Below are 16,647 nucleotides of genomic sequence, written 5' to 3'. Positions count from 1 at the left end.
ACCTCACGTCAAATCTTGAGGGGTACGTGGCCTATTTGAAGGTAATATCGTAGATTTTTCTGCATTTTCCATAGGGTTCAGGAGTAAACCGGGGGCCAAGAGAATTGCAGCGCCAGCCCAGAGTGAGGCCCCAAGTCAAACAGCACATCTGCAAATGTCTGGGTTGTGAGAGGGCGATTCTTGGGGGTGTTTTTTACTTCATTTTAGTGGTCAGCGAAGGTTTAGCTTGAGAGACAACTCCACTGGAGTTAATGGTTTCATATCCTTAAGGTCATGTTACAGCGTTGACTCAGCAACATGGGAAGTGCACATACGAAAAGCTCTTGGTGCTTCTTGTGTCTGTTTTTCAGCTTTGGCAAGAAAATACCTCTTTTCCTTGCTGTATTGTCAATTACTTAATATGTATTTTTACTTGTGAATTCCATTGCTTAGTTCTGCACGGTGAGGGGGATTTGAGCAATGACACTTCAGTACTTGGAACTTAATCCTGCCCGTGACGTGGTGTTAGGGGACCGCGGTTGATTTTGCTTCCCTGCTTGTGTCCACCCTACGTGCGAGTGCTGAATGGGCCTGTGTTTCTATCCATTGATGAAAACTGGGGTTGACCGTGTGAATACTGCCCAATGTCTCTGCCGGGCAGTTCCATGGTCCGTATGTCCTCCAAGTGTCACTTTGTGACAATAGAGCATCTTTACGGTGGTTCGTATTTGACACCTGGAACCTCTTGCTGCCCATGGAGCCTGAGGGCAAGAGAAAATAAAAAGGTGTATGTTTCAAGGTTGTTTCCTCTGGAACAGTTTTATTTGCGAGAAAGAAAACCACCTGTCATGCCGTTGTCATTTCCACCAGTATCGTGTGATGGAAGGTTTGGGGTTTTTCTTGTAGCAGCACAAGTAGAAAGTAACTGATGCTAACAAAGTTATTCAGGATATTCACTGGCTGTCACAAGGAGCATTAATTTGACTTGAAAGGCTGTCTCTTCATGCTGAAGTTTCATTAGCTTGAATAAAACGCTGTTTAATTTACAGCAAGCTGATATGGAAGACAACTGAATCTGAAAGTCCCTGTACTGAACCCATAACCTGGAACGGAGTTTGGATCGCGATTGTAGTGCATGGTAGATATGGAATATGTGATGTTGTTTGGGAGCCTGAAATTCAGGTAATTTCGATTCTGATGGATAAAAAGCTGAAGAGTCCTCTCAGATCATGGAGGCACATGTAGCAACCATGAGCCTCCACTCAAATACTATCTTCAGCTTGGATTTAACAGTTTTCGTCTCCATAGCTACAAGGTTCCACTTGTAAAAGGGTAGATATGCACTGTACAGTACTTAAAAATGGTAGGAAAACAATCCTGTGGTGTCTTCAGCAGTGGAAAGGATTTCTGTTTGGGCAGGTGGGTAGTGAGGGGAAGGGAACACCTCGTTACGTGCTGATTTACCCAGAGGTATGTGATGTGGGAAAAGGATGGTTTGTATGAGTGAAACGGAGCTCAGGCCAATCCTGTAGGTTTTTCATTCATTGTGTTCAGAATGAAGTTTCTCCCAAAAAAAGACCCCTGAGAGGGGGAGAGTGGCTGGTTATCAAAATGAAGGCACTTCAGAATTCATTGATTTTTACCTTTTAAATGAATATTTTTCTAATTATTGTCTACTTTCACATGTCCACCAGCTAAGACGTCCAAAAGTTGTGTGTATTTCGGGGAAGAGAGAATGGCTTAGTTCCCTTTTCACCTGGGAAAGGTGCTTGAACGTACTCTGTTGCTGGTCATTGGGAATAATTAATGTTTTCTGAGCGTGGCCTGGGGCCGTGTGAACACACCTCTTATGTTCACAGTCATGATTTTGCGTTCAGATTTATCCAGCTCGTCTCATCCATAAACCACTTGTTTTCCATGGCAAAACTGGCCTTGAAACAACATGTTTAGGTATTTATGCAGGTTCTGTTTTCACAGCAGCAACACACATGAGCAGGAGGGGGGGTGGTTGTTGTTCTAAGTTCAGTGAGATTTGTAGAACGTAACACAGTAGCGGGTGTAGGAGATTCGCCCTGTGTTGGGTCCTTGTGCTGCAAGTTGAGGAATTGCAGGGACGGTTTGTGCGGCTCATTTTCACCTCCCTGCTATCGGAATTATTCTTTGTGCTCCGGAGCGAGCGCCAAAGTCAGGCTTGCTGTAAATGGGAGCAAATCTCTTGGCATCGCTGGGATTATAATCACCGACACCTGGCCTGCGATATTCTATTTAGTCTATTGGCAAGGGTTGCTAAAATAACTGGATGCTTATGATTTTGGCTCTCGCCGTCCCGTTAGCAGTCTGCTGCTATCTCATTTCGGTGTTTGCTTTGTGCATGTGCATCTTATTACCTCTCTCTTTCATATTTATTTGTACATTTGCTGAAGATCTGGGAGCCATAAAAAGTGAGTTCGTAAACCAAGCTATTATGTTATGTATTTCATACATACCACACACAAAATATCCGTATATAGCACGTTATGAAGGTATATGGGGAAAAGGAATATTGCTGCAAAAACATTTCCTCCTTTCACTGGAAGGTTATTTATCTCGCGTTTCTCAGACTGGCAGTTACTAAACAAACAACAACCAACCAAACAAGTGAACATCTTTTCCGTGTTAAGCGAGCACAGCTGATGTGCAGCCCTTGGAGAGACGCTCGACACAGACCCTGTGAGTTACTTTTGACACTTTAGCGTCTCCGTGTCTCACTACACCCCAGCGCCTGGCAGACCGGCCCACCTGTTCACACACAAGTTCATCTCCGCTGTGACGCTGCCGCGTTTTCCGTCGGGCTGAAAACCAGGGCAGTTGTCACTTGGACTCATCCATGCGATAGCACTCATGCAAAATCCTCTTCGCTTTGAATTTTGCTTCCCCCTCTCATGCCAGTGGGAAGAGATAGATTGATAACATGCGTGGGCTGCTGCTGACCTCCTCCTTTTAAGCCTGGTTTTAAAGGAAGTGTTGACACGCCACTGGTGTCTATTGTTTATTTATTAAATATCATTACTATGTTGTTTGGAACGAGATGCAAAAAGCAAAGACAATATTAGTCTCCATGGCCCAGATACTGTTCACTCCAAGGTTCTGTGACTCGATTTAAGAAGCATGAGCTTATGGGATATTGCGGCCTCAGGAGAGAAGTCACGCAGTGATTTGGCAGAATTCCTCATGATTTTTTTAAGAGCAGTGATTGTAATTCCTTTGGTCACCAGCCCCATGTTTCTATAAGGAATACTCAGCAAGGGCTTGGGGCAGAGATGGAAGTTCATTGTAGCTTGGGGCGATGCAAAAGGAAGGTGATCGCGTTAGGAAGAGAGGAACATGGGCAATGATGAGTGAGGAGTATGAGAAGTAGCAACTGTTAATTAGAGAGCTCATGGTCATCGTTTCTGTTGTCTTTCCCTTGACCGTTTTGGAATGCTGTAGGATGGGCAGTGTTAACGTAGCTTTCTCACATCCCATGCTATGGCTCTTTGCCTCTCCTTTTCCACCTCTCCACGATTATAGATGGACCTTAAATTCTTGCTTGAGTTGTAAACTGAAGGGTGAATCAATCTCACGAAACTCTGTCATAAGCTCCGTGTTTGTCCTGGGAGAGTAAGCAAGGGCTGAGCTGAGCGCGCTGCTCCTCGCTGCAGTATATTTGGAAGAAATATGCCAGAAGTGGCTCAGAGGTGAACTCTTCCAGGCACAGGGCCAGCGAGAGGCTTGAGGAGAAGGTAAATTTTAGAAATGTCTTCAGGATTAGGACTAGAGGTAGAAATTTGCCTTTGTTACCATTCGGAGAATCCATCAGCATCGCATGCGTGTCATTGCAAGTACAATGTCAAGGTACAGAAAGTCGTGTTCTAGCAGCGCTAGGGATGTAGCAAGAAATGCACAGGGGCAAATTTCCCTGCTCAAATGGAGGGGATGCTGCATTGCAAAAGCTTCATAAAAGAAAAGCAAGTAGTTGTATTCCTCCTCTAATCAGTGCTCTGGCTCTCTGAAGGAGAATTGTGACAGATGCAGTTTGCCCTCCCCATCTCTCTTTTCCTTTCTCCCCCCTGCCCTTCTGCATTTCTCAGACTCTGTGATGTGCTGCCAGTATTTTAAGGAGGAGAACAAAAATCAATCTTAGTCCATTATGTAGCTCATGCCAGGAGGGATAATGCTGACAGAAATAGCCAAGGAATCTGTTGAACTCCTTCATTTGATGCTTGGTTTTGTTTGGTTAGTTTGCTTTTTTCTTTTAAACACACACACAAAATGCTCAAAAAGAGGCGAACGATCTTATTAAGTATCCTGCTGCTGGAAATATTCCTCAAATGCTCCTCCAGAATCATGTCAACCTGAACTAGACAGGCTGGTACCACCCAGAGCTCCGAGCCCATCACGCTGCCCGTGTTGGAAACACTTCGACGTGAACAATTCCTGTGCGATTCCTGTTTCTAGCGCTCCCACCATCCCGGTTACAGTCATTTCAATCCAGGTATTTCAGGACTGAACACAGCTGGGCCGCAGCACTGAATGTTTTTGACACTAATCAGCTTTTATCACATCTGCCTGTTGTGCAGCCAGATAGGCTCAGATTGCCTGTAGATCTCTCCGTCCACACTAAAAAGATGCCCGGATCAATTCAAAGGGATTTCCTGGAACTTGTTGTCTCTCTTTCTAGCTGCAAAAATTCAGGGATGGCGTGAGAGGGTCTTATTTTATGGGAATATTGGCTTATTGGCCTAATGGATTTGTCTTTGCCTTTTGAAGGCAGAAGGAAATAGAAAGCTCTTCCTGTTGGGTTTATCAGCTGTACTGTTGTCATGGGCACTTGGGTGGGAATTTGTGCCACATATGAGGATGGGGAAGGCAGGTAAGGCCAGAAAATGCTGATCGGCTTGAATCTCTCCCCATATTCTGGCTACAGCAAGATCTCCACCCATGTTTCATGCATCATGATCTTATGCAACAGCTCTTTGCTGTAAAGATTCCGTATTTCCTCTTCTGTTTCCGTTCTCGCTCTCACACACCCTAACTTAGTTTTTTTCCCGACTTTTCCAGTGAATCGAGTGTCTTTGATGAATAGACTTGAGTTGTGTGGTTTTGCTCATTTTCAAACTTGGTTCACGTTAAAAATCAGCTTCTCCTTCCGTGTGATGGCCTCTGAAACCCCCGATGATTCTTCACTGCTCTCATCGTTCACTACCGCGTCCATTTGGATTATCTTTGTGCCATGACGGATGCTTTAAAAGGAAGCAACAAGGCCATCAAATTCTTGCCCTGGTTCAACTTGCATTTGTTAATGTTCTAAATCATCTTGGGCCTGAGACGTGCTAGTTCTTAAATTCAGAATGAAGTGATTGCCTGAAACCTCTCCATGTGTTAATTAAATCATCATGATTGTGGTTTCTTGAGACTGACAGGTTATAAATAGGTTTTCTTTCCCCCCTCCTGCAATAATTTGGTGTCCGTGATGGCAAACCAGCTGTTGTTCTACTGTCCATCTGACACGGGCCTTCCCATTCAGACTCCACTGCTCTGCTCTTATTTGATTGTCCTGAAATAATGGACAGTGTCATTCTTAAAGGCTGGTTAATTACCACGCACTTCTCACATTACGTGAACATGTGAGAAATCTGTTTTCTCAGTCATCATTATCCATTTAATTTAAGGGAATGTGTATCAAGGAGCACTGAAGGTCAGGGCAGATGTTGAGTGTCTGTATATACACACACACTCACCAACATGCAGCAGAACGCGCCGAACAAGTCCTAAGATTAATGTATTTTAGTAATAATTCGATTTCCATCTATAATGTCGTGTCTCATCCAAGACTTTGTGGAAATAGAAGCCTCCATGTTCTTAATATAGTTTGAGTCTCCGCCTGAGAAGGTTCATCATTGCTGGGCTGGAACAACAGGAGAGGCAACATCGTTTGGAAACAACCTGATTACAGTTCTTTTCATTCTTAGTAGTGAGAAATGCCAAAAATATTGAAGTTGACCAAGAATTTGTCCCAAACTCTCTATTTGCCCCTGAATGTTCCCCGGCTTCAGAGCAGCTCTGTCCCCTGGGGTGAGGATGAGGCAGAAATGACGCTGTTGGGAGCGTCATGCCCAGGTTGCATTGTGCAGGATCCCATCAGGCGATGGAACGTGGGTCTGTGCACCCTTTAGAGCTCTAATTTGTTGAAGAACCTGAGGCTCGATCTCAGTCCGCTGCTCTGGAGCCTCTTTGCTCCTCCCATTACACAAAGGAACTACTGCTTTCTTAGGTGAACTCTTGAGCACAGAGATGTGTCAGGGCGTCATTCACGCTTAAATAAGCTTCAGGAATATATAGGAGAGAGATTCCATGCAGATCCAAGACTGGGGGATGTGACCTGGGGAGCAAGGTGACCACCGGCAGCTCTGGATGGAGACCGCAACATTGAGGAACCGTTCTCAACTCTGCTTTTAATTTATTGTGTGAGCTGGGAGAGACGGTTTCATTGCAGGCTGTCGGAAGAAAAAAAGGAAAGCAAGGTCACGTTGACTTTGATTAGAATTGGAGCGTTGAAAGCAATCCTTAAACCTTTGAAAATGCCTCGTGTCTCGGAGTCCTTGCCCTCCCCTCTGCTTACCCAGGCCCGGCTGGGACCGCGGCCTTTCCCTCTCCTCCTACCTGGTGCCCAACAGAATGGGGCTGGGGCTTCAGCTGCTACTCGCACATAAAAGAACAAAGTATTGTCTGAAGCCTTGAGGGACTCCCGCTGCCTCTGTTTTGTTCCTGCCATAAAAGCCAGTCTAGAGTGGTCCGCTTTGTCTTGCTCCGCTATTAGCACATGCCTATTTAGTTCTTTTAAAACCTCTATACTGTATTCAGATGCAACAGAGCCCGACGTACAGCTACTCAGGTGTTCCCTTGTCCCCGTAGTTTTCCGCAGCACAGTGAAATTGCATGATTTTAATGTAAATTTCTGATCCCTTTTTTTCCCCAGCATTATCATTTTCCTTCTCAGAGCCTCAAAATCACACGTTAGGCTTCTGGCTTAAAAACCCACATCAGTGTCGCCCGCAAAGTGAAGCGAAGGCAGTTTGTATGTTTTTGCAACTCACTGGTGATTTAGAATTATTACAAATCTTTATTTGAAAACAAAATCTATGGGTATTTTCTTTGCTGCCTTTTCTTTGTTGAATATATTAGGAGTCCCAGTGTGTGCGAAGCTTCGACAATCTGAGGAATTGATTAACCTTTTTCTATTTGTGATTAGCTCCCAAATATTTATCGTATTAGCTTGTGAGAACAAGGTCCAGGCTTTGTTTTTCTGTCATAGACAAGGGATTTGAATTAACGTTGCTTCAGTGAATTTTCCACACAGTTTATAACTAATAGGTAAGAGTAATGTCTTGTTTTTCACTTCCTCTCATGTCTTAATCAAGATTGAAGGAGGAGATTTAATCCTGATATGCATGAAAGGAATTGAAGTGGAGAAGAAAGTGTGGGATCTACTTTGCCTTGTGTGTATCAAGGGCCACACAACTTCACCAAGATCCACTGTTTATAAAACCAGTAGTTTATTTGGACTAAAAAGTGGCTTCAAAGCGTCGCTTGGGGATGTAGAGAGAAACTTGCACTTCGCTGCTGATTTGCTCCAAAGGTTCATAACCTTCCCAATGAAAAGCACCCTGTCCAGCTGTGAAAATCATCCCTTTCTCCACAATGACGTGAAGTTGATGGGAGAGGACGACGTACCTGGTGTTGAATCTGGGGCTGAGGAGATGTGGGGATGTTTGCAGCTCCACAAAGAGCCGCTCAGACACAACCCAGCGAATCCCGGGGAGACTGACACAGCCCCACTGGAAAATTACGTGTTAATTGGATCCTTACAGGGAAATATCTATTTATCCTACCTGCTGAAATAAGCAATTTTCAGCGCATCTCTCCTCCTCCCGTTCCATGTTTATCATACTGTTAAATACCATTTTAGGCACATCACTAGAACAGTATAATGTAAGTTTGCATTAACTTGAATGTCACCAATTTTCCTATGGATGCTTTCATTTCTGAAAATAAAATGCTTTTTTTCACTTAAATCAATGACAGTTTTAGGAATAAAATATGCAGTGGCTAGAATTCCTGTTCATGGCCAAGGTCCTGCTTTGAGACGTATCTCATAGACATAGAACATTACTATAAAATAAATCCTTACCTGAAAGGGCTTAGAGTCTATCTTTTAGTTTTAGCTCTAACAGCATGTTAGATCATCCCTAAGCAGAAATAGCGGGATCTGAAAGGGAAAAAATAATATTCCTTTTGAAAATGTGTCAGGCAATGATTTCTCTCTGTTCCTAGTGAGTATTAACTCTGCCTTCAGCAGGGAGTCGTGGGGTGGGTTTAATCCTGCATACCACGTGCCTTTGAATGATTTAACTATTCCACGTTCCCTCTCTTAAGTAACGATGAAACATTAATCCAAACTTGCAGCATCCACCTGAACTCAGCTCAAAGGAATAAAGAGACTTGTCCCTCGTTCGTTCCAATATGTATAAAGTAGAAATGTCTTTGTTTCTAATCAGGACCTGCGCTGTTTCCTGTTCGTCATTACTGGTAGCAGCAAGGTTTGAGGTACTGAATTTCAACCTGGATTTCTCCTCAGATCCTCCCTACCCCTGCCAACACTTCATGTTTTCTTTTTAAGAAGAAAATGCTTGTTTTTATTGATACACAAGTGTAACGGAAGAAAAGCTGATGTGGGCCTTAAATATCCGGCCATTTGGAACATCTAATTGAGGGTGGAGAATGAGATGCTTACCAGTGGTTTATCTGAGGACCAGAGGGAATCAGTGACCCAACAACAGGTTTTCAAGTGTGTTCAATTGAAGAATTGAAAGTTTGCTGCTCACTTCTCCAGCCTCTAAACCTTTGTTTACAACCTTTTTTCTTTTTTTTAAATTTTTATTTTAATTAATTTTTTAATACGTTGTTATTTTGACTCTTAAATCAGCAGGTAATGTGGGCTGTTGGTTCACCGTATCTCAGACTTAACGCAGCAATTAATTACTCACTATATGTACATTTTATAACAGCGTTAAAAAGTACTAGTTAATCATTGATGAATTTTAAACCAGGATAAGCACATAAATAAGAGGTCACATGTGATTTCTGATCGTTTCTTACAGCGTGCATTAATTATTCATTCATTCTTGATAAGCTATTTACAAATGCACGCCAGATCTGAAACGTACCCAAACGAGCTGTAGTCAGAAAGCAAATAAAACCCTCCGAAAACTCATGTCTGCTTCACCCAAACAGCCGTTTATTGAGTCAGGGAAACGAGGCTGAAACGTTCCGTGAACAAAACATAATTTATAATTGTTGGTATTTGATGCTGAGATGAAAAGTAGAGACTTGGGGCCCATCAGTCAGGCGGTTCCAGTTTAAAAATGAGCTCGCTTTTAGAGGTCTCATTTTGGATATTCTCATATCCACGTTCTCCAGATGGGATGAGAGCTTGGACTTGTGCAAATGTTGCACGCACATTTCATATATATCTTTACGTCCGCCCATGGTGGAGGTGCCGTCCATCAGAACAGGACAGGCCTGTGTGCAAAATGCAAGTCTTGCAATGAGACTTAATTTCCCTGCAATTAGGAAGCCTTAGAACTTGAGCCCACAAAACCAGCGCACCCGCAACACCCAGAGAGAAGAAACGCTGCACGGTGTTCGCTTCGGTACAGAATGGATTCCAATGAAAGTAGTTACTGCGAAAAATGCCCCATTTGTGAGTCGCTGTGTTTGTGGGAGAGCAAGGCATGTGCTGCTCTATGTGTCATTTAGGGATGGATGCGGCACTTACATATAACGCGCACAATTTGTTCTTTGAATTCCAGTCTTTATAGATCTTTCAAAAACGGGAAAAGGGGTAAACCACCTTTCCTCTCTGCTTATGTTTACGGCGTCAATCTTTCTATCTGCGGCTCTCCTTGCAAGCTTGTTTCCGGTGGCTTTTCCCTGTGCCTTTGTTTCAGAGCGCTGCAATATTCTCTCTCAGGTAGGCACTGAAATAGTTTTCCTCTCTCCTGTGTTGATTGCTAATTATGTGGATGCAAGGTTTGCTTTGTTTCCTTTTAAAAGCGTTTGCTTGGGACCATTTCATCCTCATCTTTGAATCAGACAACAGCGTGAATATCAAACAGAGAGCTGGTGGAAGCTCCGCTTGCCACCTGTCTCCAGTGAGTCAGTTCTCATTTGATTTCTTATTTTATTTCTACTTCTTCATCCATTTGATGTTTTATCATCTGAAGCGTTTCTCTCCTCCCTTCCCCCCTTATTTTACTTCACCCACCTCTGAGCCTCAGCTGATTTCTTCAAGGAAGGTCCTTGAACTCGCCGGGTTTCTATACAGTACGGATCCTTAGAAGAGGCTGCTGCTCTGCTGCTGTCCATTTTTATCCTTTATTCAAGGCGGTTTGAAGTGTTATTTCCCTCCTCATGTTTTACTAGGGTATCTTAAATTTTGTAGAAAAAAAAATCACATCATCCATGAAAAGTTTTATCATGATTTTCCTCCCATTTTTCCTTTTCGTTGTAATAATTTCTGTTTATTGGAGTATAGCATGACCATGAGCCAGCACTGGACCCTTGTGGCCAGGAAGCCAATGGTACCTGGGCGGGGTTAGAAGGGGGTGGTCAGTAGGTCAGAGAGGTTCTCCTGCCCCTCTGCTCCGCCCTGGGGAGACCACACCTGGAATCTTGTGTCCAGTTGTGGCCCCTCAGTTCCAGCAGGACAGGGAACTGCTGCAGAGAGTCCAGCGCAGGGCAACAAAGATGCTGAAGGGAGTGGAGCATCTCCCGGGTGAGGAAAGGCTGAGGGAGCTGGGGCTCTGGAGCTGGACAAGAGGAGACTGAGGGGGGACTCATTCATGGTTACAGATATCTAAAGGGGCAGTGTCAGGAGGATGGAGCCAGGCTCTTGTCGGTGACAACCAGTGATAGGACAAGGGGTAATGGGTTCAAACTGGAACACAGGAGGTTCCACTTAAATATGAGAAGAAACTTGTTCCTGGTGAGGGTGTCAGAGCCTGGCCCAGGCTGCCCAGGGGGGTTGTGGAGTCTCCTTCTGTGCAGACATTCCAACCCGCCTGGACACCTTCCTGTGTAACCTCATCTGGGTGTTCCTGCTCCATGGGGGGATTGCACTGGATGAGCTTTCCAGGTCCCTTCCAACCCCTGACATTCTGGGATTCTGTGATAGAATCATAGGGGCATGAAAGGACTCTGCATTCCCACTGCTGTTTTCTCCCTCCCTATTTCAGTGTCAGAGCTCCTGCTCAGCTCATGCACTATGCACCAAGGCGTTGCTTTGGACACAGGTGGGTTCATGAGGTGGAATATTTGTCTGGTAGCCAGACAGGTCACCAGGCTATGAAATATCTCTCTAGTTTGATTTCTTTTTCTAGAGGCTTGGCTGTAAAGTCGCTGTGTCTTTCTGCTATGTTTTCCTCTTGTGCTGTTACCCGGACCTTTTGCCTATACATTGATTTTCATAATCTCCTTTCTCACGTTGGAGCCCCTTGTGCTTTAACCGTGTAGACAGACAGCAGGATCAGGACTTGCCAGGTTTAAACTAAGTTTTCTCTTTATCCACATGCCCAGTATCTCTAGTCCGGTTCCCAGTTTAGAACGTCGTCACGTCTGTCCAGTTTTCTTTAATTAACGCACAGGAACGTGCCCAGGTCTGTAAATCCAGGTCCCTCGGGTGCCTGTGCAGGAGGATCCTCTTAATGAGCACAGGTCAATTAGGAGATGATCTGCGTGCTCCCAGGATCTGAGGAACGAGCCATTCGGGTCAGACATCCTCTTCCCCTTCAATTTGAACTGCTTTAGAACAGGCTTATCGTTAAACTGTAGCTTTATATGTGCAATAGCAGAAATGGGACACAAGAACTATTTATGGAAACGGAGCCTAGAAATGAAAATTAGAGTGTGCCGTTCATTCCAAAATTACAGGGAGACCTTGAAAACCTCTTTATAATGCCGGTGTAGGGTGTGCTGACCCATTTTGGCCGTGCTGTGTGGTGCTGAGCGTTGTACGATCAACTCACAAAACAGTCATTGCAACCCAGGAAAAGAGCTGAACAAGAGCAAAGTACAGGCAGAGGGGAAGGGCATCGGGTTGAGCTGCTGACCTCCTGCAATACGTTGGCATCTAGTAAAATCCGTACCAGATCTTACCTCCAATTTGTCAGTTTAAATCCAGCTATGTTAATTACACACGAAAAGCTCAAGTGTTCTGTCCATGTGAAAAGCACTTGCTGATTCTCAGGTAGTTTCCTAAAGGATGAATGGAAGTATTTGTCTGCATTTGCCTTGCACTCAGAACTCGAGGTTCCTGATCCACGGGATCGCAACAGCAAAAAGAAGCAATATTTGCACAAATAGGCCAGTTTTGATGGACATCCCAGGAATTCAAGACTTAGTTATTCCTTCAAGCTCAGGTTTGAAACGCTGTGCGGTTTATTTCAGTCTCTACTAAATTACATGCAAATGAATAGACAAAATATTACAGCCTGTCCCAAGCTGTTGATACTTATTCAACATATGCCAAACAGATGAGAGATGTTTTCTCTTAAATACCCCAAATTTCATAAAGAAAGTTGGGAGAGAATGATGTTCCCAAGTCTGTCTGTGCTTCCCCCTCTGAGGTCTCACCACCACAATAAAAATAATAATAAATTTGCCCTTTTCACTTCAGTCTTTAGCTTTTGGTGCCATTTAGCAAAGCAGGCAGCAGCTGACAATATGAAAATGTCATTTGCAAACATTTACCTCGCCGGTGCTCGCTGTGGTTTCATGGGACGCTCGCTAAGAACACACAGCTAGGAAATAGGAATTATGGAGCTGGGGCTGCCTGAACAGCCTCGGAAAAACGCACAAGGGAAACCAAAGTAACGCGCTCTTGAACAAGGGGGCTATCAAGGTTGTTTAACGGGAAATTAAGGAGAAAAGAAGAGACACTTAAGAATAAAAACCAGCTCAGGCCTATAAAAGTCATGAAAGGACAGAAAAAAGAAGGGAATATTGATAAGGAAGGCTTTTTTTTATTTGTAATTGTATGGTGGGCTTTGGCCTTTCTTCTTTTAAGTGCTAACCAATATATTTTAATTGAACAAATCTCATTTTCCTTAATGCTTAATAAAAAGATTTCAAGAAATAAAACTCATGGGGGCTTTAAATAATGAGCGTGACTTTCCTTGAGTCCTTTAGGAGTTGAAACGGGTGACTAGTAGGGAGGTAAATCCGCTTTACAGATGCTCTGAGACTTGGTTGAACATCGGAGTCCCTATTCTCCACTACCTTGTTATGCTGGTGTTACTGGTCATTTTGGCATTGCTGCAGTAGGTAGCACAGGAGGAGTTAAGCAAAGGGTATTTTTTGTCCATAGCCAAAATTCATTCTGTTTATTCTTCTTATTATTGTTTTTGCAAAATCCTCAACTCAATTGCAGGTAGAATAAGCCATCTGGTTCCTGTCACAGCTACTCTATATTACATCCGAATGGGGAAATTGCTTATTGATTTAACCAAGTGTGAACAAGTGCTACTAGGAAACCACCAAAGTATTCGTAATACTAATAGATACTATCAGAAGTGACATGCTGCACTTGATTTTTGGCTAGAGGGCATCAACTTTTAACCAAGGATTTAAAAAACCCTCAGTTATTGCTATATGGATGACTGGGCTATTAAAGCTTTAATGAAAAATTTCTTGGAGAAAGAAAGGTAATACACTTAAAGACAATCGTGTATGTTTTATTGACCTTGTTCTACTTTATGTACTAGAATTAGGCCTGTCTCCTGCTAAGTCTTTAAGTTATTGTGTCATCAAGAGAGTCTCGGTGTTGGCTGTGTGCTGGTTTTATAGCATTTGTGTACGTATATTTAGCCAGTTATTTGCATGACCTGGACATTATTTTTAACCAATTTAACAGATGAAACCACTGCAAGAAGGTGGTACAGGACAACCTTAAACCTGGTGTATTCCTGCAGTGACAGGACAATGTATTAATAAGAAACCTCCTTAGAGATGCTCTGGATTTCTCGTATTTAATTTAGGAAGCAGCCAAGTGTGACTCGCAATGCGCATCATCCGATCCGACTCCTTGCAGAACGACATCTGTGTGTTTGTGTAGGATTCCGGAGTGATTTTGCTCCTAAAATTGTGAGTAATCAAATAGCTCGTTAATTTGGTGCCATAATCTCTGTTAGAGAGACGTGTGCGATCTCTGCCCAGTTGCTGTGTCTGTTGCCCGTCGGGTGGGAGCTCTGGCTTTCTTCACAAGGCACAACGCAAGGTTGGGTCAAAAGAGTCATCAAAAATAATCCTCAAGAATAATCCTAGAAATCAACCTTGTTTCTATGTCCATGGCGTCTGGTCTTTAACCGAAGTTCCATATGGAAGAGCCCGTTGAGCTGCACATGCAGGAGTTCGTTGTTAATTGTGTCCCGGTGAGAATGTGAGGTCGCTTGGATCTTTAAAATGATGTTTTACGCTCATCAATAAATTTTATTTAGCCAAGGTGCCACACCACTGAATTAATCACATAGTGGCCGTGATGCTGCTGAATGAACCAAACTGCATCCATGGCTGTAACATCTTGATGCAAAATCTAGAGGAAAAAGGAATGTATTCGCTTCAAACTTACGCAAGCGCAATTTCCTAAATTCTTAATTTGGGCTTGAAAATGTGCCAACTCATCTCTATCTTGGAGCTCGTGGCCGTTACTCATCCTCTGCATGGTTTAAACTGCACAGCTCCGCACCCGGAGCGCTGATGCACCCGGTCACCATCAGCTGCACCAAACCCGTTCCTTTGCGTTGGCATCTGAACTTGAACTCCAAACAGCACAATCCAGGACTCGGTTCTGGTAGGTTCACATCTGAATCAAATAAAACTACACCGGGATAAGATTGTGCAGTTAGACCCCCAGAAGAATCCAGATCCACGTTAATAGCAATGGCTCATCTAAACGTAAAATATTTGATTTTCATTTTCACACTGCACTTGATTTAGGAAGCGTTCGTTTTAGCATCTGTCAAGAGTAATGTATGTACACAAATAGACTGTCAGGAACTGAATGTGATTGCGAGTTGTGTAATGAATCTTCTGACTTCAGAAACGGCCGCCAGAACCCTTTATGCACCAAAAAGCTGAGCGGAGCAACTGGCTTTATTCAGCGTTTCCTTGGGCTGTGAACATGTGGCAAAGGCACCTGTGAGGTCCAGACCCCGAGAATCTTAGTGTGAGATGCTCCTGCACAAGTTCAGAGGCAGGAGTTGAAGGGCTTGGCCTTTGCAGATGAGAACCGATCCTCCTTTCTTTTAGCATCAAAGTGTTTGCTTCCATTAGTGTCCTTTGCGCTGAGTTTGGCAGCTATAAATCCCAATATAGTGTCTTGCAAATGATAGCGGGCTGCTCTGACATGGCAAATTTCCACTCAGTTTACTTCTTGTCTCAAAAACAAAAGCAATGCGCTATCAGGCATGGTTGTTCGGAGCATATTAACCTGTGATGTTTATGGCAAAGTTACATTTGTCTTGTGTATAGTGGAGATTTCATTAAATTAAAAGCCCTTCTTAATGGTAATACTGCACTTCCTCAGAGTTCTTTATTTCTGAGTCTCAGAAGCTTTTAACATCCAATAGGTTTTTGGTGTTTTTTCCTGCAGGAATTGAGTAGTAAGTTGCTCAGGCTTGTGCAAGTACAACTGTATCTAGTGGCTTTTGAGTGGTTAAGGAATATCAATATAAGGCACCTGTCTGGCTTCGTTCCTTGAGTTATCAGGTACCGAGCATCTGCTGTAACGCTCGGAAGCCCCTGGAAGCTCGTGCTGCTCTGTGAAATCAAGAATCAGTCTGATCGTACCCGATAAGCTTTGGCCTCTGCCACCTCGCATGTGTCAGGTAAAATCCCGCCTCTATTTCAAAGAATGATCCCTTGAAACGGCAATAAATCATCTCGCTTCCGATCTGCTCGGCAACGAGGGAGCTGTTAGTACTTCGAGTACCTCATTTGTGCCGTGAATCTCACTTCTTGACAAAGGATCAGCAGACACCATGTTCAACTCTTGGGAAGAGTGTAGGTGATACTGCTCTGAGTTATTTAAAACTCAATGCTCCTCAGTTAATAATAATGCTTAAGCACATTACATCTTCAGGAAGCTGTACAAACATTAACTAATTAGTACCCCAACTAATACATAATACTCCATCATGGTATGTAATTATGTATTACCGTTAAAGCTGGAGGAATTATTCGTTGTGAATAAATTATCCAGTGAACTTTCCTTTTCCCCTTTACTGTCGTGAATTTGTTTGCAAAATAATCCCAGGTGTTGTGGTTGTAGTTGATCTCTCTTTGCCATGATGACAGTAAAATGTATTCTTTATATTCTACGTAATCAATTCCTTTAGTCACTTGAGGCTGGTTTGTGATTATCATTGATATTGCAGCAGCACCTCCAGGCCCAGTTGCGTATGAGACTTTGTTGTGTACGTTAATACCATTGACCCGAATGGGAATTGCTATAAAGAGAAGGAACAAACCGGTGAGAAGGGAAATAGATACAGAGGGAAGGAATAAACGATAGGCCCGTGATGGAGGAGCGTG

At 43.5% G+C, this 16,647-nt stretch overlaps 1 protein-coding gene across 1 annotated transcript in view; it reads left to right on the top strand.

Moving 5' to 3' along the window:
• LRRTM4 (leucine rich repeat transmembrane neuronal 4) overlaps window positions 1-16,647 on the top strand; it is a gene marked incomplete at both ends in the record, with an annotated part of 150,760 nt that overhangs the window by 26,418 nt on the left and 107,695 nt on the right. The window lies entirely within an intron of this gene.

The sequence above is a fragment of the Nesoenas mayeri genome, assembly GCF_963082525.1.
Source record: "Nesoenas mayeri genome assembly, chromosome: 27".
NCBI lineage: Eukaryota > Metazoa > Chordata > Aves > Columbiformes > Columbidae > Nesoenas > Nesoenas mayeri.
This window is presented reverse-complemented; position numbering and strand designations above follow the sequence as displayed.